Source organism: Chanodichthys erythropterus, chromosome 1, assembly GCF_024489055.1.
Source record: "Chanodichthys erythropterus isolate Z2021 chromosome 1, ASM2448905v1, whole genome shotgun sequence".
NCBI classification, from domain to species: domain Eukaryota; kingdom Metazoa; phylum Chordata; class Actinopteri; order Cypriniformes; family Xenocyprididae; genus Chanodichthys; species Chanodichthys erythropterus.
In genome coordinates this window covers 20,050,131-20,076,872 of record NC_090221.1, presented here as the reverse complement: position 1 = coordinate 20,076,872, position 26,742 = coordinate 20,050,131, and positions in this window count along the sequence as shown.

The window sequence follows — 26,742 nt, the reverse complement described above, 5'->3', positions numbered from 1 at the left end:
AGATAGTTGAGAATGCGAACACCCTGTTCTCTCATGGGAACAAGGGCTCCCTCCACGACTTTCGTGAAGACGCGGGGAGACAGGGCCAGCCCGAAGGGTAGGACTCTGTACTGATATGCTCGACCTTCGAACGCGAATCTCAGGAATGGCCTGTGTCGTGGAAGAATCGAAACATGGAAGTACGCGTCCTTCAGGTCGATCGCTGCAAACCAATCTCGGGGACGGATGCACTCGAAAATGCGTTTCTGCGTGAGCATTTTGAACGGTAGCTTGTGAAGGCTCCGATTCAAAACTCGCAGGTCCAAGATCGGTCGTAACCCGCCGCTTTTCTTGGGTACAATGAAGTAGGGGCTGTAGAACCCCGACCTCAAATCGGCTGGAGGGACCGGCTCTATCGCGTCCTTCGCCAGTAGGACTGCGATCTCCGCACGCAGAACAGGGGCATCGGCATCTTTCACTGTAGTGAAGAGGATGCCCCTGAACTTGGGGGGGCGCCGGGCGAACTGAATCGCATAGCCGAGCCTGATGGTCCGAAGGAGCCAGCGAGACGGACTGGGGAGCGCTAGCCAGGCTCCCAGAGACCGCGCAAGCGGCACCAAGGGGACCACCGGTGTACCCGCCGCGGGGCAGCGAGGTGGAACGCAGGGACGCGGCCCGGGAGGCTCTCTGTGTGAGGCGGCCCGAAGCGGGGTCACAGTGTGCTGTGCAACACTTACCTGCTTCCACGGGTGGACAGAGGGAGCAGTCGAGGTTTTGCCTACCTGCTGCTCGCTGCTGTCCGCTGGCGACAGAAGAGGTGGATGAGAGTGGTGAGGTTCTAGCCCTCCCACTGCTCTCCGAGCCCTCTTCGGACCCGGAGATAGAGGAAACTGCTCTTTTATTGAAAATTTGGGTACCGCTGGCCGTTGAGCCAGCGGCGGAACAAAAAGGGGAAACAAAAGATTCTCCACCCGGCCCTCCTCCGGGGGAAGGAGCGGTGCAGTCACCACCTCCTGAAGAGCAGTCCCGTCCATCTCCGGGTCGCCCGTCCTAGGGCCGCTTGGACTTGGCCTTGCCACCCTTCTTCTTAGGGGGTGGCTGGACGGGCTGGGCACCCCGCCCGCGACCGGCTCCACGACGCCGCTTGGATGGAGGCTGCTGCTGCTGGGGCGTCGGAGCGGGGGCGGCTGCAGGGGGGCGCCCTCGGCGACGGGCAGTCTGAGGTGCCGCCGGCGGTGGAGGTGCAGCAGCTGACCGCCTCGGCAGGATGTGACTGATCGCCTCTGACTGCTTTTGTACAGCCGAGAACTGTCGGGCAAAGTTCTCAACCGCGTCGCCGAAGAGGCCGGTCTGGGACACGGGGGAATTAAGAAACCTGACTTTGTCGGTATCCCTCATGTCCGCAAGACACAGCCAGAGATGGCGTTCCTGGACCACCATGGTGGACATCGCACGACCCACTGACTGCGCCGTAACCTTCGTTGCTCGGAGCGCGAGGTCCGTCGCGGCACGAAGTTCTTGTAGAACTTGCGGATCGTGACCACCCTCGTGCAGGTCCTTCAGTGCCTTGGCCTGATGGACCTGCAACAACGCCATAGCGTGTAAGGCGGAAGCGGCTTCCCCACAGGCCTGATAAGCCCTGCCGGTAAGATCCGACGAGTACTTACAGGCCCGGGAAGGGAGAGACGGCTCCCCCCGCCAGGTGGAGTTAGGGCACAGTTGCATAGCAACGGCCCGTTCCACAGGGGGTATGCGCGTATAACCCTTAGCCGCTCCACCATCAAGGGTGGTGAGGGAGGAGGACCCACCGACACGGCTTCGGGCAGTAAAAGGTGCCGTCCACGTGCCAGTGAGCTCTTCATGCACCTCCGGGAAGAAAGGCACTGGGGTGGGGGGCTGAGAACCAGCCCTTGCCACCCCGAGATACCAATCATCCAACCTCGAGGGCTCGGGACACGGTGGAGGGTTCCACACGAGCCCAACCCTGTTGGCGGCCCGGGAAAGCATAGCCATCATTTCCGGGTCTGAATCGGGCACAGTCGTCACTCCCGAGGGAGGCAGCTGCGCCGAATCGTCATCCCCAGAAGCGTCAGGCTCACCCTCCGATGCAGCGATCGACATCCGGTCGTCTTGGGGAGCTCCGAAGGATACGGATGGTACACACCTCTGGGGTGGTCCACCGCGTTCCCCCGGCAGCTCTACTGGCTGCGGAGCGCAAGAGGGGTGAGGGTTCCTAGGGGGTTGGTTCCCCGAAGGAAACGCGCTCACCGTGATCCTCAAGTCACCAGCCCCGCCGCCCGAAGCAACCCTCTGAGGAGGATTGGAACGAGACGTCGGGACCGGGACTCCACCCCTTTGCAGAAAGTGGAGTCTCGACCGCAGCTCCGCGACGGTCATCTTCCCACAATGGGTACATGACTCGTCCACAAACGCCGCATCAGCGTGCCTTAAGCCCAAGCACGCGATACAGCGCTGGTGACCATCCCGAGGCGCCAGGTAACGACCGCATCCAGAAACACACAAGTAGAACGACATCTTTAAAAAGACGCGAACTACTCGTGTAAGCTCTTTCAAGGACTGACTCTTTTAGGTGCTGAAGCACGCAGGGGAAAAGCCGCTGCAGCACAGACAGGGAAATGTGCAGCCTGTCGTGTGCACTCTCCTTGAAGGCGCTCTCTTACCAGCTGTAATAACAGCTTTTTAGCGCTCTAGGCGCACCGTTTCACCAGCCGTGAGAACGGCCTTCACGCTGATTACAGCTTTTGCTCAAATAAAAAAGGCAAAGAAAAACAAAGGAGAAATCGGCCCCGCTGCTGCGCTGTCCGCCTGCACCGCAACCAAGAGACGTCTCGAAGAGCAGACTCGTTCACACTCGTGGTTTCAGTAGCTATCTTCTTCAGTGTTGAGAAGGTTTGGCTCCGAAGCGAAAAGCTGAAGATGCAACGCACCTGCTGCTCATTATATACCCGCGCTGCGAGGCAAGCAGCTGATGCATATGATTGCATGCCAATGTGCATTGGCTCGTTTAGTTACACTCGAAGTAGATTGGCCTCTCTAGCGAGATTCCTATTCGTCGGTCTGTCCGACGTACGTCGAACGTGACCGACTGAATGGGAACTTAATATTCATTGTCATTACTATGAGCGCTGGTGTTTTCAATTCATCCTTGAAGTCGGAGGGCGCTCTGTGCATTTTAGTCCACAAATTCATCTAAAAGAAGAAGAGGCTATTCCATGAATGGAGTTTCCAATACATACAGCAGCCGGAGGGCGCTAAAGAAACAAAAACTCATCTAAACTTCATCTGTAGAAGAAAAGTAAACAGGAAGTAACTGCATGTCTTCTAGAGATCGCTAACCATGACTTTTACATCCAGATAAACACTTTTCAAGACAATAAATACACGATTGAGATAATGAATGCATGTATTGACTGAATTAGCGTCTGAATAGCGCTGGCTCCGTGGGCGTGGCCGCATTAGCAGATAATGAGCTGAATCACGGATTTCTGACATGGCTCTCTTTTCATACAGATTACATAAACAAAGAAGGTTTGTTTTCGATTTGACTTACATGATTTAAAACCTGACATCTTAACGTTTTTTTAGACATAAGTGTAATTTTTTTGTCATTAGTATTCACTAAGTTACAGTTCATTTTCTGAGAACTATCAGATTGGAGTTCGTTCAGAGGGAGAGGAGAGATCACGCATCATGTTAGTTTTCTTTATTTTACAAAAAGCACAACATTCTGTTTTTACTCTGAGTGTACACAAATGAAAGAAGTTATTCCACAGATTAAAATGGTGTATAACTCTTAATTGTATGTGCAACATTGACGGAGTATTTTGAGTCTCTTTCACACTGATAAGAAAAAAACCACCCCAGGTAACCAAAATACGTGACTGTTACGTAACTGCAACGTAATTTGGTGACCAAACTTTCGTCTTGGCGACGTAACTAGTTACGTCGTGGCAACCGGAAAAGTGAAAGGTGCCTATACGTCGCCACAACGTAACTTTGTGACGTTGCCAGTTAGTAACTGCGACGTCGTGGCAACGTTGTGTATCAATAGTTGTGTGTTGGTCATCAGTTGGTAATTCTTATTTTTATTTATTTTTCTATGGGCGGACATGCAGTAGTTTAACCTAATTTATGTCCTCATTTGCCCAAACTAATGTAAAGGCTATTCCAACAGCTGTGAACGATGAATGCAGACTCGAAATTAATTCAATTCATTTATTTTGAAAAACACACAGAACATGAATAAAACTCCAAATAAAAATAATGAAATACACTCAAACTATAAATAAAAACATATAGCCTACAGCGAAACATAAAATAAAAGCATTCAAGACGTTTTGCTCTCAGTATCATTAAAAACATATGCTATGCTAATGTAACATTTTGCATAACATATATTTCAGACGATCAAGGAAATCACAAAGGTAAAAATATTAACAAAAGTACTTAAAGTAGACTGTGGGTAATGTTACTTAACCAATCTGACGCAGTTGTTGAACTTTATTGCTATAAAACTGACGAGAAACACGGAGAAACGTCGACGCTGTCCTCTCCAGCAGCTTGAATGTTTTCCCGGTTGCCATGGCAACTCTAACGGCCACCTGCACTAACGTAAACATAACAATAAAAAAAGGTTTTGCGTCTTTCCAAAGTTAACTTTATACATTTTTATAAAAGCCATTTATTCGTTGTCACCTCGGAAAAATAAATTCTTCTCTCAGAAAAATTAACTTTACACTCTTATCAACATACTGTGGGCACGCGCGCACTACATTTGTGGAGGCGCGCGCTGTATGTCACGTCACTATATATAAAAAACAGTCATCCATACTCTGATTTGGTGAAAAGAAACCTTTTTTTTCTTAAGGGGACATTTCAGTCTTGTGTCTGACATTTAATTACACGTTTTATATTGCAAATTCTGGTAATAATAACATATAAAGAATGTGTAAATGATGGTAATGAAATTACGAGCACATGACGTTGCTGCTACGTTGCCAGTAAGTCATGGAATGACCATTATATTACGAATAGAGGACGTATCTGGAACGTCCTTGGTAATCTTGTAACGTTTGGAGAACGTACTGACGACGTTGTGATATGGTAATTTGATGGTAATATTATTACGGGCATACAGCGTTGTAGTTACGTTACTAGTAAGTCATGGAATTACCAATATATTACGAATAGAGGACGTATCTGGAACGTTCTTGGTAATCTTATAACGTTAGGAGAACGTACTGACGACGTTGTGAGATGGTAATCTGAAGGTAATGAAATTACTGGCATGCGACGTCGTAGTTACGTTGTCAGTTAGTAAGTCATGACATTACCAAAAAGTACGAATACATTACGTAACTGTTACGTCGTGTGTTAGCTGGGACGGTGGTATCGCCGTGTTAAGAATAAATATTGTTAGGCTTATTCATTTCTGATAATTCCAGGTTGCTATGGTAACGCAGGTTGTACGTTGCACACGCGTCAGAAGTGGTGAAAATATACGACTGATATGGGTTTCAAAGTTACGTGTGGCAAAATGGCTCAATAGCGCCACCTACAAAATCTCAATTAAGCACCAAGTATTAAATTCGGTAGACATGTGTAACACCTGAATACCTACAAAAAAGTCCCTGGGTGCAAAATCTGAAAATCCAACAAGAAGTGAGATATTTTGAATTTTCTCTGCAAAATGTTTGCAGTTTTTGCCATTTCTAGATGTTGTACTTTAACAAACTCCTCCTAAAGCTTTAATCAGATCAACACCATATTTGGTCATTCTAATCTAAAGGCCTTTGAGATGTTAAATTGTGAAGATCTGTGCCCGGTTGCATAAAGCACCTTAAGTGTAATTTTCCCTTAAGATCACCCTTATGTTTTCCTTAAACTTAAGGGTGTTGCAGAAAATAACCGTTAAGTGTTACTTAAGGGTGTCTTTAGGTAAAACGTCATAAACCCTAAGAATTTCCCTTAAGTATATATTTTTCACTTAAGTAATCCCTTAAAAAAACGTAAGTGTTGCATAAAGCCCCTTGTGGCAAGGGGGGCGTGGTTCAGCGAACGCTGCAGCGGGGGAGAGCGTCAGGAGACGCGCGGTGGATGAGCGGGTTAAGTGCAAATAACAAACACCTGTCTCTTGTTACAGTAATTGGCGTGGAGAGAGTACTTAACGCCAGGAAAACAGGACTGAGTGAGAGAGAGAAGGACTGCTGGCTGCCACACTCCCACGGACGGACTGAAGTGCTCGGAGTGAATTCCACTGTTATGTTGTTGATTGTTTTTGTGCCTGTTTGCACACCTTTTTCTTATTATTAAAATAAAAGCAGCCAGCAGTCACAGCCGACCCTTGTCGTCTTCCTTCCTAAAATATACGAACTGTGTTACACCCCTTAACCGTCATTTCCCTAAGTATAACGTAAGGTTCGTAAAACTTCACCTTAAGTGTTACACGGAGTGAGCAGGTTCAATCCAAGTCTTCTAACGAGACACCATCGACCGCTTTATATGATAAACAAATTGTACTTTAGCAGTTTATTCACATAAACATTGATGAAATCACATATGTAGCACATATCTTATATGGTCAACGGAAGCGCAAACGTGCGTGCATCACACGCAAAAACAAACCTCATTGGTTCTTGCGCACACATTTGAGCTTCCGAATCATATGGATGTCTTTCAATAAATGGACATAAATGATGAGAATATTAAAAATATCTTTATTTGTTATCCAAAGATGAATGAAAGTCTTATGGGTTTGGAATGACATGAGGGTGTCAGGGTGAGTAAATGACGGCGGAAATCTCAATTTTGAGTAAACAATCAATTTGAGTTTCTCGTCTCTTTCATATTTGGTTTTCTTTTTTGTTTTCCGTATCCATCTTATGTTGTTTTCTGTGAAAACTTACCATGATATGTGTTGAGAATTCCATGTGGTCACATGACCTAGTCAGCCATGGGTGGAGCTAAGTCTCCTCAGGTGCACTGAATCATTATTTAGCTGTTGTTTGGTGTGTGTGAAGCAGGCAGCTGAACCTGACATTCCTTGTCCTTCTCCTCAAAGAGAGCCTCTAGTAGAGTTGATGCGTTTCTGACTATGTAAGTTTATTTATTTTGGTATTTAATGTTATTTCTTGAAGCTATGTATGTTTGAGTTTGTGACGAGCAGGGCGGGCGAGAGCCGTGAGGGAACGGCGCGAGGCCGGTGACGCGAGTGATAATGAGTGTCACCTGCGAGGCGTGCCGGCCTCGAGTCTCTCACGGAGGAGCTCCGGAGGCATAAAAGGAGGAGCGACTACAATGAAGGACGAGAGAGGACCAGGCCTGGACTTTATTTTATGTTTTATTATGTTTGTGTGGCCGGCAGACCCTCGCGGACGTCTGCCGGCCACACAAACATAATAAAACATAAAATAAAGTCCAGGCCTGGTCCTCTCTCGTCCTTCATTGTAGTCGCTCCTCCTTTTATGCCTCCGGAGCTCTTTACTTTCTTTTTGTTATTTGTTTATTTTACATTAAAGTTTGTTGAACGTTCGCCGGTTCCCGCCTCCTTCTTTCCATATTTATGAACTGTGTTACATTGGTGCCGAAACCCGGGAGGAAGGAGGGACAAGCTGTCGGAGAGCCCTCGCTGCTGAGGGGGATCGCGGTGCTGCGGAGTTCGGCTGCCCGAGGCGGTGGTACTGGAGCCTAGTGAAAGGTGGGACGGAGATCCGGATGCCGTGCTCCTGGGACGAGGTGGGGTGGCTGCCGTCCAGGAGGGAGCGGAGGAGTCGCCGCCGTCCGCCGTGGGCCGGAGCCTGCTGCCGTCCGCCATTAAGGGGAGGAGCAGGGGACGGGGGACTCGCTGCCGGCTGCCCTCAGCCGGAGGAGCCATCGCCGGCCGCCAGGAGGCGGTCGAGGATTGGGCCGTCCACCAAGCGTCCAGTGCCATCGCATGTGGCACCGCGAGGAAGAGCCTCTCGGCAGGCTGAGGACCGAGCGGCAGTGTGTCTGGGAACCGGACCCAGAATTTTTTTCTTCTTCCTCTTTTTCCTCTCTCCCCTCTCTCATCCTGTCGCTCCCCTTGCTTCCGTCTCCTTTCTCTCGTCTCGTCTGTCCTTACCCCCAGGTGCTGCGGCCGCCGAGACAGGCCCCGGGGGGGAGTAAGCACAGTCGCGGGAGTACCCCCTGGCCAGCGAGGGGCGTTGGGGGTATGTGACGAGCAGGGCGGGCGAGAGCCGTGAGGGAACGGCACGAGGCCGGTGACGCGAGTGATAACGTGCCGGCCTCGAGTCTCTCACGGAGGAGCTCCGGAGGCATAAAAGGAGGAGCGACTACAATGAAGGACGAGAGAGGACCAGGCCTGGACTTTATTTTATGTTTTATTATGTTTGTGTGGCCGGCAGACGTCCGCGAGGGTCTGCCGGCATTACTTTCTTTTTGTTCTTTGTTTATTTTACATTAAAGTTTGTTGAACGTTCGCCGGTTCCCGCCTCCTTCTTTCCATATTTACGAACTGTGTTACAGAGTTCTATGTGATTTAATTCATATGCATTAGTGCTCATTTAATTGCTAAACTGTTTTGTTGTGCTAATTGGATTATATGATTTGTTTGAGTTATATTGTTAATTGAATCTAAGACTTGTTTGTTCTTTATTGTTTTGGTTTTTAGACACCATACAACTCTGTCTGAAACTTATGTTGCCATGGCTCAATTCCTATGCCTCCAAATGTCAAATAAAGATCATGGACTGAGTACTAGATCCACTGTGTTTTAATGGACACACCATTCTGGTAGCACATTCCTGAACCAACCGATTCCAAACTTTACATGGTCCTTCGAGCCAGAGAGGCTGCTAGGATGGAGAAGGATGATGATTCTAGGAGACCTAAACGTGTATCAAAACCTCCTAGATGGCATCAGGATTATCTATTGACTCAGCCCAGTATCCCAGTTTGTACACAAGGACAATCACTTCTGAGCATTCTGTGCCTCTGGAATTATCACAGGGTGCTGCCATATCTGAGACTCAAGCTGAGGTGAGAAGTCTTGCTGCAGATGTACAGCAAATAAAAGGAATGTTGTCAGAACTGAGTCAGACAATGAGAACAATGCATATAAGAAGTAGAAGTTCTTCTTTTTCAATCAGTTCTGACCAGAATTCTAATCAATAAACTCCTGTTGTTAAACATAATCAAGAGGATGGCAATACCAGAGCTTCTCTTGTCCTTGAATTGGGTGAATGCCTAAGACAGCATGAGGCAAAACGAGACACTGATCCACCTACATCTCCTCCTAAACTCAGCAGACAAAGTACTCTTCCTCCTCCACCACGATCTATGCTGCCTACACCATTGCCACGAGAAAGGAGAGGGTAATTAGAACCATGTTCTCTACAGCTTCCTGATTCACAAATGTCAACCGAGCCTGTTGCTACACAGCATATTCATTCACAGTCTCAGTCTTCAGAAAATCCTCCTGTAATGAGTATGAACCCAACTCAGTTTGGCAATGTTCCTCCTTGGTCATCATCATCAGTAAAACACCCATTATATCCAATCTATCCATCCAATGATGGATAGCATGTAACACAAAGTGTTGGGCCTGTTTCCAGTCAGATGCAGGGTAATGCATTCTTCCCATGGATGTTTCCAAATTATCCAGTGCCCTTTTCTACTCCTGCATTATATCCACCTTATGGTCCATTTGTTCATCCAAGCTCTCTGTTTCCAATGGCAGTAACATCCTCAACTAGTCAAGTTCCTTCGATACCTCCAGTTTCGATGAGACCAGCAGGGCCTCTTACTAGACCCTCAGATGTGACCGCTATTAGTAATGTTCCTGTGTCTGTACCTCAGACATCATTTGGCCGTCCATCAATGATCCCTACTAGAGATTTAACTATGAGTCAACCAGTAGCAGCAGCAGATTATGTTCAGCCCTCTCTACCAACTGGGACTTTAAGGTTGGGTCCAGTTGAGAGACCTTCATTTCCATGCTTTAAAAATAATGATCCTCAAGAATTTGCAATGCTAAATATGGAGCTGAAGAATCTGCTGTCTCCAGAGGAAACGGAGCAGTATAAATATCATATACTTTTGGATAAATTAAAGCTAGATGCTGCTCGGCACTTAGCTTTGGCATATGCTCATGATCCCCAGCTTTATACTACAGCACTAAAAGCCCTCCAAAGGAAATATGGTCAGCCTCATCATTTAGTGTTGCGGGAGATTGCTTCCATTCAGAGCCTTCCATTGATTCGTTCCGGGGATTCCAATGGATTCAGTCAGTTTGCATTACGAGTCCAGGCTCTTGTAGGCATGCTTCAGTCATGGGGTCAGGATGAAGGGGCAAAGGAATTGGCATGTGCTTCTCAGGTTCACCAGCTTTTAAGTAAACTTCCAGCACATCATGTTTCCAGTTTTGCTAAACATGCTCAAACTGTCAATCCAGATGTTCCTTATAATCTTGTGGATTTTGCTAAATGGCTGGAAGAGGAAGCAGAATGTCAAAGTTTAGTAGTTCAAGTATTTGATCAGTCAAAAGGGGCACCCAAGATTCAAGTAAGAGAAGAGAGACCTCACAAATATCTCTTGCTTACGGCCACCTTCCTGCAGTGTGTAAATCAAGATGAGAGTTGTAACCAACAAGGAAGAATGTTTCCATCTAATAGTTTGTATAGCAAACCACGAGTAGAAGCTAAACCATTCTGTGCCTTCTGTGGAAATCAAGCTCATCACCTGAGCCAGTGTCCAGAATTCCAAAAGTTTGATGTAAATGCTAAAGAAAATGGATCCTGGATAATCATCATTGTTGGAGATGTGGTCAGACACATCGTTCATCTAAGTGTGACTTGAAGAGGCATTATCCATCCTGTAAAGGCTGCCATCTAGGAATCCTGCACAAAGTCAATGTTCGTAAACCTGATGCTGGGATTTTCTACTTGAGTAGACCACGTAGTCTTAATTCTGTGCTTTTGAAGGTGATGAGAGTTATTCTGAATTATCAAGGACGGACTGTGGAGACCTACGCCATTCTTGATGATGGTTCAGAAAGAACTATGCTCTTTTCCCCTGCGGCACAATTGCTGGGTTTGAATGGGGCGGCTGAGTCCCTGAGGTTGCGAACAATCGACAGAGTTCTGAGGAGGTTGAAGGCAATAACGTTATATTTTCGATCTCTCCAGTGTCTTTCAGGCAAAAGAAATATCAGATCAGAGCAGCATTTACATCCAAGATGTTGGATTTACCCGAACAGACCTATCCTGTTCGTAATCTCCAATGATGTTACCAGCATCTTCAAGGTATTCCTCTTGAAGAATTCCATCAAGTTAAGCCTCTGTTGTTAATAGGAGCGGATCATTCCCTCCTGGAAGTCCAGCTGCACGGCATACTCACCTCGGATGGGCACTGCAGGGTCCTATGTCCTTGATAACTGACACTACTTCTACTTCTCAGTGCCACTTCTTAGCTGTTTCCACAAAAGATCAGTTACAGAGGGATGTAGAGAGATTGCGGCAGGTTGATGTCCTTCCCTATTCCCAGACATTTATAGCTGTTTTTCAGTCAAAGCAAACCAAGAGGCTGCTGAGTGCCTGGAGCAGAGAACAGAATGCCTACAAATCAATGGTGTTTTGGGAGATTCTACTCCCTTGCTTCAAGCCAAATATGTACCTAAATTGAATACTTCTCAGCAATCTGTAATGCCAGTGTTGTATCACACAAAATGTCAGCTTGCAAAGAATCCAAAGTGTGTATCAATATATGAGCAGGAAATGCAAAATTTGTGGAATATGGATATGCGAAGAGTTGACCCAGGGAGAAATAACACTCAATGACGAATTCTGGTATGTACCTCATCAATGGCCTAAGTATCCAAGTATTGCACCTGATAATGTGGCACTGGAATTAAGAAAACCATTGTTTTGTGGCCAGATAAAAGTTTCTGTTGAGAACTTTCCCCCTGATTTAACTCCAGAGAACAGACTCGGTCATAATCAAGCAGAGCTGCTACTCCTTTGTCAACCACACAAAGATGATTTTCCTGAGAAAGAATTTCCTAAGTCCTTTCCCATGAGAGAGATTCTTCAGGCTGTTATCATGAAAGGGAGCCTTCAGCCTTCACCATGCCAGAGTGCAGCGATGGCTCCAATCCCTAGCCAGAATCAAGCATCAGTTCAAGCTCATGAGCCAGTTCCAGAGCCTGCCCCGCCCTGGCTGCCTGTTCGCCTCTGGCCCCCTGGTTGTTGATGGGGTGGCAAGATCTTTGCCTGCCTCAAGTAATGTCGTCCGAAGTGGAGACAGGATGGGAATTCAATTTCAGGTGATGCTTTAGTTATGGTAGTGGATCCTCAGCTTTACAATATGTATTAACAAATAACGTGTCCTTTGCAACAGTAGAATTTTTTTTTTAACGGCAAAAGTGTTTAACGACAGCATCCCAGGTTAACGGTTTCCCTTACCTAAGAGAACAGTTTAAGAGATTATATGCAACACCCTTAAGTCATTCCCTTAGTTAAGGGGAAATCACGCCTTGAGTGTCATACTTAAGGGAAAAACTTAAGGTGCTTTATGCAACCGGGCACTAGAGTTTTTGCCATAGTGTGTGTCTGTCGCAGCTTGACAAAATTCGATGTTTCGCCATGAAACAGGAAGTTGTTGTAACTCAGGCATACAATGTCCGATCTTCCCCAAACTTGGCCTGAAGACATCAACATGCCAATATTCAGTTATAGTCAAAGCACCTCCTCCTGACAGCAGGAAGTGTGGCACGTCAAAATGACTTATTTTGACCATATTTGTAATGACCATATTTTTCCTATATTTACACACTTGCATGTCACCCACTGTTTTCTTAAGACCTCCGGGAGGCGGTTAGCCCGTGTGCGAGGGTCCTTTCATCGCTGCTTGCAGCTTTATTTATCATTGTCATTATTATCACATTCCTACGAGTGTTTATGTCGTGGCCACGACAAAACTAAGTGAACCGAACATGTACCCTCCCGGTCACCGTACAAAACAATGCTGTGTACTGCGCATCTTGTGACATCACAATGCTTTTTTTTTTTTTTGCTTTGTTAATATGTCTCTGGTCTGTGTTGCATTCATATTTCATGCAGTGGAACTGCACCAGAGTTAAAACCCGAAAAGTTGGGTCTCGGTCCACTTGTTTGGTGTGCATCACAGATAGCAGCGTTCACACCTGTTCAAAAGAACCACCCTTCATAAATAGAGCAATCAGACCAGAGTTTGTTTTAATCAAACCAAACCTGCCCAACATGTCCTCCAACCAATACACCCATATAGGTCGTTTGTCACTTCCCTGAAATACGACCCATAGGAGCATTTACTAAAGCTGCACCCCTATCGACAACAGGACACTTTCATTTTGATGCATTCTTGCATTAAAGGGTACAATGCATTAAGAAAGACAGTCTCAACCTGCCAGGTGTGAACACACCTTTAAATTTCAATCTGTTCCACACATAAAGCTATCGTATGAAATTTGAATATAGTCCACAACTTCTGTGGACCACTGTTATGACACTTTCATGGTAATTTTGCATCCCTTTTGAAGCTTGAAAGCTGCAGTCCCAATTCTATGTAATTGCATGGAAAATACACACAGATGCTTTTGGTGCAGAGTTGTAACAGATGCTTTTTAAAGTGTGAATTTTGTGAGTATGGGGAGCAGAACACTAGAAATGTTAAGTGGATGGGAAGCAAACTAAAGCTTCTAGAAATCCTACTCTCTAATTTTGAAGTCACGGCCGGTCAGTCTGCTTTGAGAGCTCCTAATCACACAGAACGTCACAGTGTATCTGCAGAGAGTTGGCAGGAGGAGGCGGCACAGCGATGAATGTGTTATTTACAGCAGAGAGGCTGCATGTACTCACAGAGGGAGAAACAGCAACCTAGCCACAGCTCCACAGCTGCTGTCCCGTCAGACCTAAAGGATTGCTTAGAAGAACCTCCCAGATTTAACACAATCCCATTTTTAATGATACCAGAAATGGACAGGTTACTTGAAGGTACAGCGAGGCAAAGAAAAAACCCACAAGAAATAAAGATGCAGCCAAAATGTTTGCCACATCCCACGTTTATGCATTTATAATAACCATGTCAGATTTGTTTTCTTTTTTATGCCTGTCCTTAGCTCAAACGACCCATTTTACTCTTCAATACATCATAAAGCATTGAAGTAATTTGTATTCTGAAGTTATTCTATTAACATGCGCTGCTCAGAAGCATTCAAATGTCAAGCCGATGATTTATGCATTCCAAATGCTTCTACGCTCCAAGGTCTGGTGCGACATTCGTTGCATATGAACAGGAATGACAAAAAACAGGTATCGTCATGTAATAGAATGTCATCATAAGATTAAGTGTAAGAGAAATGCATTCTGGTTACTTATACCAGAGATTTTCAAACTTTTCACGGACCATCAAATACAGTATGATGATCTCCTTGCAAAGAACCCATTCCTAAAATATAAAAGCAGCTATTTCCACATATAAATACCTATTTATTATGTTTGAAATTTAACATATTATTAAAAATAAAATATATTATCATAATATGTGTACAATATACCCTGGAATTATGTATTTTTATAAGCAACATCATAGTATATAAACCAAGGAGAAACTTAAAATCAAAGGGATAATTTGCCTCACCCTCATGTTGTTCCAAATCAATATAAATGTCTTTGTTCTGCTGAAAACAAAGGAAGATATTTGGAAGAATGTCAGTAACCAAACAGATGTCATCCCCATTGACTTCCATAGCAGGTCTATTTATTTTTCCTACAATGGTTGTCAATGGGGGATGAGATCTGTTACTGACATTCTTCCAAATATCTTCCTTTGTGTTCAGCAGAACAAAGACATTTATATTGGTTTGGAATAACCTGAGGGTGAGTAAATGATGACAGAATTTACATTTTTTTTGGTGAACTATCTCTTTAAGGCTACCAATAAAGTAGAATAACCTTTATTTAGTCATTAGAAAGCAAAATATAAGTCTACTTTAAAATCTTTATATTATTATTATTTATTTATTTTATTTTGTTAACTCTTTATTTTTCAGTGTCTGTGTGAGGCAAGTTACATGTACTTGCTGTAGTAATAACAGAAAATGATGCATGATTACATGCAACTAACCCCAAGTAAGCACATGTAGCTAATTAATATTACTCAGTACTTAAATGTTCAATTACACTAACAAAAGGACACCTGAAAATAAAGTGCAACCTCTATTTCTAGTTTTGTTATTCTAGTTTAGTTATTATACACTGTTAAAAATAAATGTAAATTTACAGGTATTGGTCTGTATTTTTTTACAGATTTTTTCTGTTTTCTCATTATACATTGAAATAGCTGTTGTTTTACAGATATTTGCTGTAATTTAATTTTCAGCTATTAAATTTACAGGGAATTGCATGTATTTTAGCATTACATTAAATTTCTGTTTTTTAAAAGAAATGTTCTGTATTTTTTACAGAAAAATGTGTAATTTTACATAAAATGTTGATTAATATTTTACAGATTTTTTTCTGTAAAAATAGAAAAAAGGGAATGAATGTATAACTACAGAAATATGCAGTCATTCAACATGTTTTTTTTTCTTCTTCTTTCATTTAAGAGTAGCTAATGTGTTGCTTAAAGTTAGTTTTTTAAGGTTCAGTTATAGTATTGGTACATACAGTAGGTGTGTAGGCTTTCTATATATTATGCATTGTATTTACTAAAATTTTAACCTCATCTTGCAAATATGCTTATTTTGAAACTGCTGATTGGCCTTGACTTATTCTCCCCTAAATTTTCTGAACACATCTATTATTGATATGTACATTTCATGTTTTTCCAAATCGAGTTGCAAATGCGCAGCTTTGTGTGTGTGTGTGTGCGAGCACGCGCGACGCAGATTCAAATTTGCCGCCGATAACTTTTCCGTTAGTAGTCCCGCCTACAACAGTTCCTGGAGTAGTGCAGTGATGCAGCGATGGAAGGTCGAGCGCGTTATTTGAATTTATTTCAGGCTACGCTTGTGTGTCGTGAGATTAAACAGTAGTGTAAAGCAATCCTAAAGAGCAGTCGTGAGCAGGAGTATTTATTTGAACTCATCCGTCAATCCATTCTTCGGTAACAGTGTGAGGAAAAACTATCACGTCCTTTCAGCGAGAAGACCACAGCGAACATCATACCAACCGATCACTGGCTGAGGTAAGAGTTTCATTCTAACGTTACATGTGTGTGATATTTTATGTAGTGTGGCTACACCTTTGTATTGTTTATAGTTTCGAAACTAATAAGTATTTCTAAACGGTGTTCACACAAATGAACTGCCGTTGAAAGCAAAACAACTGCAGCAGGCATCTGTCAATTTTCCATCTGTTTTAAACCAAGAAAGATTAACGTTAGTTATTAATAAAGTCCATTCAGTGTTTATGTCTTCGTTCAGATGTGGTAGTACCGCCATTATTTAAATCTCTTTTTATAAACTCTGCAGCCTGTATAACGTTACTCATACTATAGGCCTAACGTATACAGGAAAGCAGATAAGAGTACAATATGAACAACATAATAAATATCATGAGTGCATCTGCTTGCAAACTCCAATAGTATGCATATATTAGTGTAATAATAAAGTATAATAATAAAAAAATCTTACATGACCTGAGTAAATTGTCATTACTGAATCATAAGATACATTGGATAGTTGGATATAAAAATTTCAGATCAAAGAAGGTTGAGGTTTTGCATTGTCTCAGTAAAACATATGCTGGCATGTTTGAATGAATGTAATAGCCAACTAATTTTTATTTCTTTATGATTTCAGGTAATGTGGAAAGACTGGAGATCTACAGCAGCATTACAGTACAGGTGTGGAAAGATTACTATTCTTATACAACAAATTCTTTGTTTACATCTTTTCATGCTGCTGTTCTCTACAGTATTTTTTGTTGTAATTGTAACTAGAATCATTCAGAAACATCGCTTTTCCTATCACTGCTATCCTCACACACATCTCTACTTTTCATTCCAGCCAGATGATCAACCAGTAGCTGCTCGCATCTCAGCCTGCTTGATGGAAATGTCCGACTTTCACCTGGATGACCTTTACCTTCAACTCCACCTTGCCAAGACAGAAGTGCTCGTGGTTTCAGCCACCCATCCTTTGTGTTATAATTGATCAGTTAAACTTCACATACTACAGTGCTGGAACTGCCCGATCTTGCATATTTGCCCAGTACAACATTGGGAAGATCAAGCCATTCTGTATGCTACACAACAGAACAACAACTGGCTCTGCAAGCCTGTACCTAAACTCTCTGCTCTAGACTTATTATACGCCCTCCAGAAGCTTGCTTTCTGGAAGTGAACAGCATCTTGTGGTGCCATCCATTAGGGGCACAAACTCACTTTAACTGACCTTTACCTGGACTGTTCCATGCTGGTGGAATAACCTGACTAACTCAAACCATTTTCAAGAGACTGATAAGAGAGAATGCATCTTTTTTGTGAACAATTGACTGGTTAATACTATCTTTCTGTTTAACTGAAAAAAAAAAAAAAAAAAAAAAAAAATTAATAATAATTTCTATGCATACTGTGCTAGACTAACTGGAAATTGTCATTGTACTTATTGTTTCTTCCATTGTACTCCTTGTAGTCACATATATGTAAGAGTCATCATATATGCATAAAATAACAGCAATATTACAGTACAGAAGTATACAGTAATTGTCTTTAATGTAGATGTTCTATATACTACGCTTGTATTTCCTATAATTTAAGTTGACATACAATGTCTTATATACAATGACTAATACTGTATGTGCATGCTTTGATTAAATGTATTCTGTACTATATTTTGTTAATTTAACAGAAATTGGTTGTAAAGGTTGCTATTATGCATTTCTAAGTAATTAATTCATAGATTGAAGTTGTGAGTGGTTCTGTAAAAATAAAGATTAATTGCAAACATTTGTTTTGAATTCATGTGCTAATTACATTTTTATAAATAATTTCTTAGTTATTTTACATGGAAAATCTATATTTTAAAAGTAAATAACTGTAGATGGACAGAGCAGCTTGATAAAATAACTCATAAAAACCTTCAATTTGCAGAGATTAACCTGAAAATTAGTTGTTTTCTATGTAATCTGACATAATTTATCAGTTTTTTCATGGTTTAATAAACGATTATCAACAGTAAAATACTGTAATTTTATGAATTTTGACTGTAAAGTCTGTTCTGTATTTTTACAGTTTTTGCATGTAATTTTGTGAAATGGTTATTTGCTGTAATTTTATGGGATTTCTCTGGAAACTCTACTGCCAGACTTTTTACCGTTTTTTTACAGGATTTTTTAGTAATTAGAATTTGCTTTATGCATTTAACATACATCTCTCATATTTTATTGTATGTCTGTCTGAAATAATTGACATATCCGGTCCCACTTATTATGTACAAATTTTTACCTTGTACTTATTGTAACTATAGTGGTAAGCAGGCACGAAGATGGAGAAGATTCAAGAAGACTTTTTTATTATCAAACACTCAGGAGAACATAGGAGAAATGCTACCACAAATAATTACAAATGAAAACTGACAAGGGACTGATGTTAGGCACACAGACGGAGGCAGATAGGTAAGTGATCAGCAGATGTTTATTTAAACAGAGGCACGGACACTGGCGACGGAGAATACGGGTGAATCAATGAACAAGCACTTTGGAACAGTCACTTAGCTGAAGAATTTATAGATGAATGTCTTTGCAGGTGAAGGATCCACAGGGAATGGAGAGCAGACGATGGAAGATGGATGGAATGGTTCTCAGGTGAGGAACAGGTAAGGAGTCCAGAGGGCTGTTTCATAAAAGATGCTAAGAAAAGCGAGGATTAAACTCCAAAACCTGACTTGAATTAACCTAACAAAAGAGTTTGGGCTAAAACGGTTTCATAAAAGGTAATTGAAGTTCACGCAGTCCTGCTAATTCGATCCAGGTTCACCTAGTCAAGATAATTTCGCGTGCACGCTCTTCTTAAGCAGCCCTAGAGGTCGATCATGGATCAAATCGATCCACCATAGGAAACAGCATACATTTTGTGCTATTTTATGCATTTGAGACATGGTGTTTTCCTCAGTGCATAACTTACTTAAATGTGCCTTATGTACACTTTTAAACCTACAAGTAAGTGTATTTTTATGATCGTAACTGTAATGGACTAATGTAATGGGGTAAATCAATATACTTTGGGCCAATTACTGAGTTTAGATTCATCTTACCAATTAAAATTTAGTCTGTGCATATTTATTTGAATTTTTAATTTTATGATTTTAATTTCTGCTCTTCTAATAATAAAGGTACTACAGCTGCCAAACAAAACCAGAGAGAAATGTATTCATATCTAATTAAATATTGGGTAGACCTACAAACATTAAGCCAGTAAGAAAAGAAAACCTGTAGGTTTTATATATATATATATATATATATATATATATATATATATATATATATATATATATATATATATATATATATATATATATATATATTAATATAATATAATATAATTCAGGTTGATTGGGACACTTTTTGCTATTGAAATGACTGGGAAAAAGTGTCCCAATCAACCTGAATTTTATATATATATATACAAGACCAGAGTATAGATTAAATATGCCTTGACTACAGTGGGTAGTTCACAACCATGCATGTCACTTCTGCATGCTGCATCTTACTCGGTCATTCTTTTCATAGCTTTTGCTGTCTCTGTAACACTCATTTGGTATTTCTCCTGCTCTTTGTCTAGCAAAAAAATCACTCATCACTTAATGAAAGCTTACAAATGAAGGCCTGATTGTTTCAGGGGCCTTGTCACAGGCTTATTGATTTTGAATTTCTGTGTTACTTTTACTATATTTTCACACTTAAAACAATGATTTGGTAATCCTCTTGTACTCTTTTGTGCTAAGAAATAAGTCTCTGACAGTTCTCTCCCAAGTGCTTCCATTGTTGTCAGTATTAAGTCTGAGAATGATTCAGTGGGCTATATAACACTTAATTTGTAAGAAATCACTTCTCTTTAAATGTTTTGTTTCTAATCATACTTACCTTTTAATAATAAAAAAATGGCTTAAACTTAAGCACTATTTAGTAAATGTGTGTATATATATATATATATATATATATATATATATATATATATATATATATATATATATATATATATATATAAACTCAAATAATTGTATGTGAGAGAGCCAGCTGTAATATCATTGCGTTCCTATTGGTCAGTGTTAGAGAAGCTCATCTTAGCCTGACAGTTAGCCTGCTCCAGACCAGGCTAGTTTCCCAGCATAAGTTGCCAGAGTAACTGAGTTTGAACTAATTTAAGTTTGTTTTATGAAACAGAATTCACTGACAACAAGTCTGACTAAGTAAAATAAGCCTGGCTTGTTTTCTAATCTTGTTTTATGAAACAGCCCTCTGGTACACGAGACGTAGTGCTTGCAATAGATGTTGTGTTTTTTATTGACGAGACCAGATGCTAAGTGAAGGGCCTTTTGAGTGGTGCAGATGAGGAGTGACAGCTGGTGGTGATCAGTGATTGCAGATGGAGTGCAGGTAAGTAGAAGGAGGGATGATGGGTAATTAGAGACAGGTGAAAATGTAACCATAAGAACAAACAAGGACATAATCAGTAACCAAGGAAAGTGAAACTAAACAGAGCAGAGAAACAGGAACTAAAGGAAACAAAACAGAACATCAAGAATATAATAAGAGTCCAAAACCATGACATGACTATAATTACACTGTTGACTCTTCCCTTCTCTTTTAACCTACCCTTAAACCTACCCATACCACTAAACCTGTCCCTAACTTTACCCGTATGCCACCTCAAAGTGTTTTGCAATACAACATGTAAGTACATAATAATTAAAGACACCTAATATTAAGTGTGACCACATATCCTACTAAGGTGAAGGATTTGCTCATGACAATAAGCCCCTGGAAGATTAATAAAAAAAACATCTGCACAGCCCAGTTAATATTCACGTGTTATGACTTAAATTCTCGTCACATTACAGAGTATCAAAATTTAGCACAATGTCTCCCATTATAATCAGTGAAGTGGTCTACACTGGGATTGTGGCGCGCCATGGCATTATTTGAGATTTTATTGAGTTTTGCACAAAATAATTAGTTATATTTCCTTCTTTCAACTTTTTACCTCTTTGTCTAACATTACTGCTGGAGCTCCGGCATGCTTCCAACAGATGGCAATATTGTGTCTTTGGAATCTCCTCTTACCATGACTCACCTCAGTGTAAGAGAGCATCTCTGTAAACCCCAAACAAATGAAGGCTGAGTTAATCTCCTTCGAGCGGGGTGGTAATGATCACGGCTAATTGTGAGTGAGTGGGCAGCACTATTAGAGCAGGACCCACAGCTCTGGCATGCCCGTAATCAGCACAGGCAGGGGGGAGAGAGATAAGGCCCTATCAGGGCGCCTGTGGAGTGAGGAAGTGTGCGGAGTGCAGCTGAGACTGATACTCTTATATGGGCCGCACGGTTCCATCTGGGTTTAATCTCGGCCTTCCATCACTCACATCATCTTCCTGCTCTTTTCCTAGAATCAGATCGATCGATCTTGGTCTGGTTTTTTTTTTGGGCTTACAAAAATCAAGCCTTGTTTACATGCTGAGAGAGGAAGAATTGGGATGTTATTGTTGCATCAGCTCTCTCTGGCTCACTCTCCCCCTCTTAAGAGGCCAATTACACATCAGAGAAAGAATCACAGATAATCTCTCTCCCTCTGTCTCTTTCTTCCTCAACTTCCAATATCATCCTTCTGTCAGATCAGATCATTCTTATTTAAAGGTGAAGTGGTTAATTTCTCTGTCACTAGGGTCACCAGATGGATCTGCAAAAATAATGACTCCCTGTTCTGACATGTTTTAGATCCAGGGGTCTAGGTTTATTTAGTTAGAAGGACCCACTAGTCCTTGTTGGGCTTTCTCTACTGATGGCCATTCAAAATTTGCTATGTATTCTGATAAAACAACATCACAAGCAACATCCATCACACACTTATTTCATCATATTATAATATATATTTTACAAAAGCTCAGTTCTATTTCGAAGAGGTCTTAGAAACAAGAAATAAACTTATATTTTTCCCATCAGCCACACTCCTATTTGGAGTGTACCGACAATACAATTCTGCCCAAAAAGCTGTAATGAGCTTCATATTACAGTAACAGATAAATGGATGATTTTTCATGCATAAAACCCATTTGTATTGTGTAAAATAATATATATACAGTTGCAAGAAAAAGTATGTGAACCACTTGCAGAATCTGTGAAAATGTGAATAATTTTAACAAAATAAAGGAGACAATACAAAATGCATGTTATTTTTTATTCAGTACTCTCCTGAGTAAGATATTTTACATAAAAGATCTTTACATATAATCCACAATGAATAGCTGAATTTATCAAAATAACCCCATTCATAAGTATGTGAACCACTGATTCTTAATACTGTGTGTGGTTACCTGGATGATCTACGACTGTTTGCTTGTCTTGTGATGGTTCATGAGTCTCTTGTTTGATCCGTTTTGATCTCTGTTCTTCAGAAAAATTCTCCAGGTCCTGCAGATTCTTCAGTTTTCCTGCATCTTTTGCATATTTGAACCCTTTCCAGCAGTGACTGAATGATTTTGAGATCCATCTTTTCACAATGAGGACAATTGAGGGACTCAAACACAACTATTAAAAAAGGTTCAAACATTCACTGATGCACCAGAAGGACACAATGCATTAATAGATGGGGGGTGAAAACATTTGGAATTTGAAGATCAAGGTAAATTGTATATATTTTTTCTTCATGCAAGTATCTTCTGTTGCTTCTGAAGGGCAGTACTATAAAAAAAATAAAATAAAATAAAAAGTGTATTTAAACCAAATAAGAAAAAAAAGTTTTCACCCCCCGACTCTCAATGCATCGTGTTTTCTTCTGGTGCATCAGTGAATGTTTGAACCTTTTTTAATAGTTGCGTTTGAGTCCCTCAATTGTCCTTAGTGTGAAAAGATGGATCTCAAAATCATTCAGTCACTGCTGGAAAGGGTTCAAATATGCAAAAGATGGTGGAAAACTGAAGAATCTGCAGGACCTGGAGAATTTTTCTGAAGAACAGAGCTCAGTTTAACTGTTCATAACAAACAAGAGACTCATGAAGAACCATCACAAAACAAACAAACAGTCATAGATCATCCAGGTAACCACACACAGTATTAAGAATCGGTTCACATACTTATGAATGGGGTTATTTTAATAAATTCATCTATTCATTGTGGATTATATGTAAACATCTTTTATGTAAAATATCTTACTCAGGAGAGTACTGAATAAAAAATAGCATGCATTTTGTATTATCTCCTTTATTTTGTTAAAATTATTCACATTTTCACAGATTTTGCAAGTGGTTCACATACTTTTTCTTGCAACTCTCTGTGAAAATTAAATGTTTAGAGAAATCAACCTAGATCTGACTTATACTGTAGTTTACAGTGAAATGGACGTCAACTAAATCTATTAAAGTTCAGCCAAGAATGCAATTTCATCGACTAGACTGAAGTAAAGATGACCTTAAAAAGAAAAAAAAAGAAAGAAAAAAAAAAAAAGTGTACATCATATTTTGAAGGCCTAAAGGAAATTCCAAGGAGTATCATTTTTACCTTGGAATGTAACAGAGAATGAGCACATTTTTTTCAGTTTCAGTAGCACTCGAGTGCAAGTTCCCCAAATGATACTTAAGTATAGTAATGAAGTACAATTACTCAAGTAGCTTATACCGCTGCCTACAGCCACATTCCAACATCGACTGGATTGCCTTCCTGGAAGAGTCGAAGATACTCAAGGGATGGATTAATGCTTACATTTAAAAAAATACCCACATCACCTTTAAATAAGAAAGAACAAATTAGCTAATCTCAGGCTCCATCTCAGCCAAGGTCATGACTTTATAAAGTGCACAGTGTGGATGTGGATCATTGGATGGAATATACTTTCTTCCTTCTGGATGTGAGGAGAACTGTGATACATGTTGTGTTGTAACAATCAGCCCAATAGGCTGACTTAAATGGAGTAAAAATGGAGTCAGATTTAACTGTGAGAGATGGAGAATGTTTTAAAAAGACGCAAGCCCACTTTCATTGCCTAGATTGAGGAAAATAAGGGGGCAAAATGCTTCTGTGAACAAACAGACACACATGAACATGTCCCAAATACAGAGCAGTCAGAGGTGTGCTCATTGTTTACGTTAGAGGAAATGAAAGCACAATGTCAGACAATATCAAGAGTTTCATTCTTACCGCAGGAGGTACAGGTGAGTGACGCACTATGCTGGATGTCTGCATACATTCATAATCAGCAGTGATTCATCACAGATCTTGGTCTTGCATACCCAGACTTCTGACTAAGTGCATAAAATCTGATTCATGGCTTATTCTAGCCAAGAACCACCTACTTCAACAGGAAGAGACTGCCTGACCAACATGTAAAGCAACAAATCACAGGTTGTTTTGTTTTTATGTGCCATTGAGGGTGTGTTTATCTGAAGTAGTTGACACTACAATAACAGACCAGTGAAAAACTTAATTAATTAAAATAATTGCACAGCAGTGTCAGCCAGCAATCAGCTGTACAGAAGACATTTAGGAAATTAGAAGAAATGTGTGTAGCGTTAGTAATCATATCCATAAAGTTATAAGTACAGATTATATTACTGACACACACTATTTTTGAAAAGTCTGGTTGGTAAGATTTTGTAATGTATATGAAAAAAGTCTCTTCTGCTCACCAAGTCTGCATTTATCTGACCAAAAATACATAAAGTAAAATAGTATTACATAATTATTTTGTAAATATGCAGTTTATTTCTGTTATGGCAAATGCTGTCTTTTCATCAGGCATTAATCCAGTCTTCAGTGTCACAAGATCCTATTCTAATATTCTAATATGGTGTTTTGGTGCTCATAAAAACATTTCTTGTTATTAACAGTGTTGAAAGTGATTTTGCTCGCTGTGAACACAACTGTATTTCCAGACAGTCTGGTGCACCCTGACTGCTGGACATTGTAGTATCCAGCCAGTCTTGGAATTTCTGACTTTTGGATAGTGATCATCAGGTTTGTCTGCGATATGCATCAAACATTGTGAATGGATGAACATATAAAAATGTATAAGCTTAAATGTGAAGTTTGTGATTTCTGTACCACTATTGGCACCAAATGCTACTGCAAAAATAATGTAAAAAATTAAAATAAAGTTAAAGAAAATACAATTGATAGTTAAAATTAATAATTTAAATATATAAGTATTATATATAGCACTTATCTTAAAGTATCTTTGTAACATTGTCTTTACTGTCATTTTTTGATCAATTTAAAGGTGCAATATGCAGCTGTTAGGTACAAGCTCTTCAAGTTGTTTACGTTCATTATTATTGTAATGTTATGTGCTTTGAGACATGAGGTAGTTTAATGCTGTCTCTTGTGATGCTTTGCCGAGTACAGCTGTGTGTCGGTACCTTAGTGTGTTTTGGAGGAGGCTTGGCTTTGGACGGTGATTTGCACGCGGTGGGATCACATGCTACAAGGCTAACATTAGTTTTTCCCAGATCACCTACTGCACCCCCCCCCCCCCCCCCAAAAAAAAACAAACAAACAAACTTTTGAACAGTAGTGTAAGCTTAATATGTCAGATAAATCCTGTTTTTACAACTGTTTTCAACATTGATCATAATCAGAAATGTTTTTGAGCAGCAAATGATTTCTGAAGGATCATGTGACACTGAAGACCAGAGTAATGTTGCTGAAAATTCAGCTTTGCATCACAGGAATGAATTACATTTTAAAATATATTTAAACATAACAATTATTTTAAATTGTAATAATATTTCATAATATTACAGTTTTTACTGTATTTTTGATTAAATAAATGCAGCCTGGATAAGCAAAAAAATAGGTAGTCCTACCCTAAACTCACACCATATAGAAAATGTAAAGTCAGATCACACAAAAAGAGGAATGTTTTGCAAGCCCTTACAGAACTGCAGTGTTTAACTCTGCATGAAGTTAATCTATGAATGGCTGACTCATATTAATGGCTGGACATTAAATTAGAATCTGAGAAAGTTTTTTTGATACCGAAACTATTACACTCTTTGACTTTAAATTAACTAAATAATTCCACACCAATAATTTTATTTATAAAAATGAATTTTTTTAATAATAAAAAGCCTGAAATTCTTCTACTGTGTAGTAACCAGACAGTATGAATCCCATTGAAATTATAAAGGAATGCAAAGCAATTCAAAGATTGAATTAATTCTGTTCGGCTGTACTGATTTCTTTCTGTTGTGGATACATCACAGTTGTACGAGGTTCATTGATTATTAACCTCGGAAGAGATGTTTGTGATTGGTGTCAGGGTGTCACGCAGCAGAATTCACCTAATCTCACCCTGTTCAGAGCTTCCTGATCTGCTTTTATAATGTGCACCTGCGCGGCTACTTGAAGGCACCATGACAGTGGATGTGTCCAGAATCTTCCAAGTCAAATCTGAATGTGAACCTTTATATCACAGAGGACAATTCTCCTACTGTCAGAGCTGTGGAACAATGTGGGCAGAGCATCATGTGTCTGTCCACTTTCCCTCCATGTCCACTGTTCTGTACATTAAAAG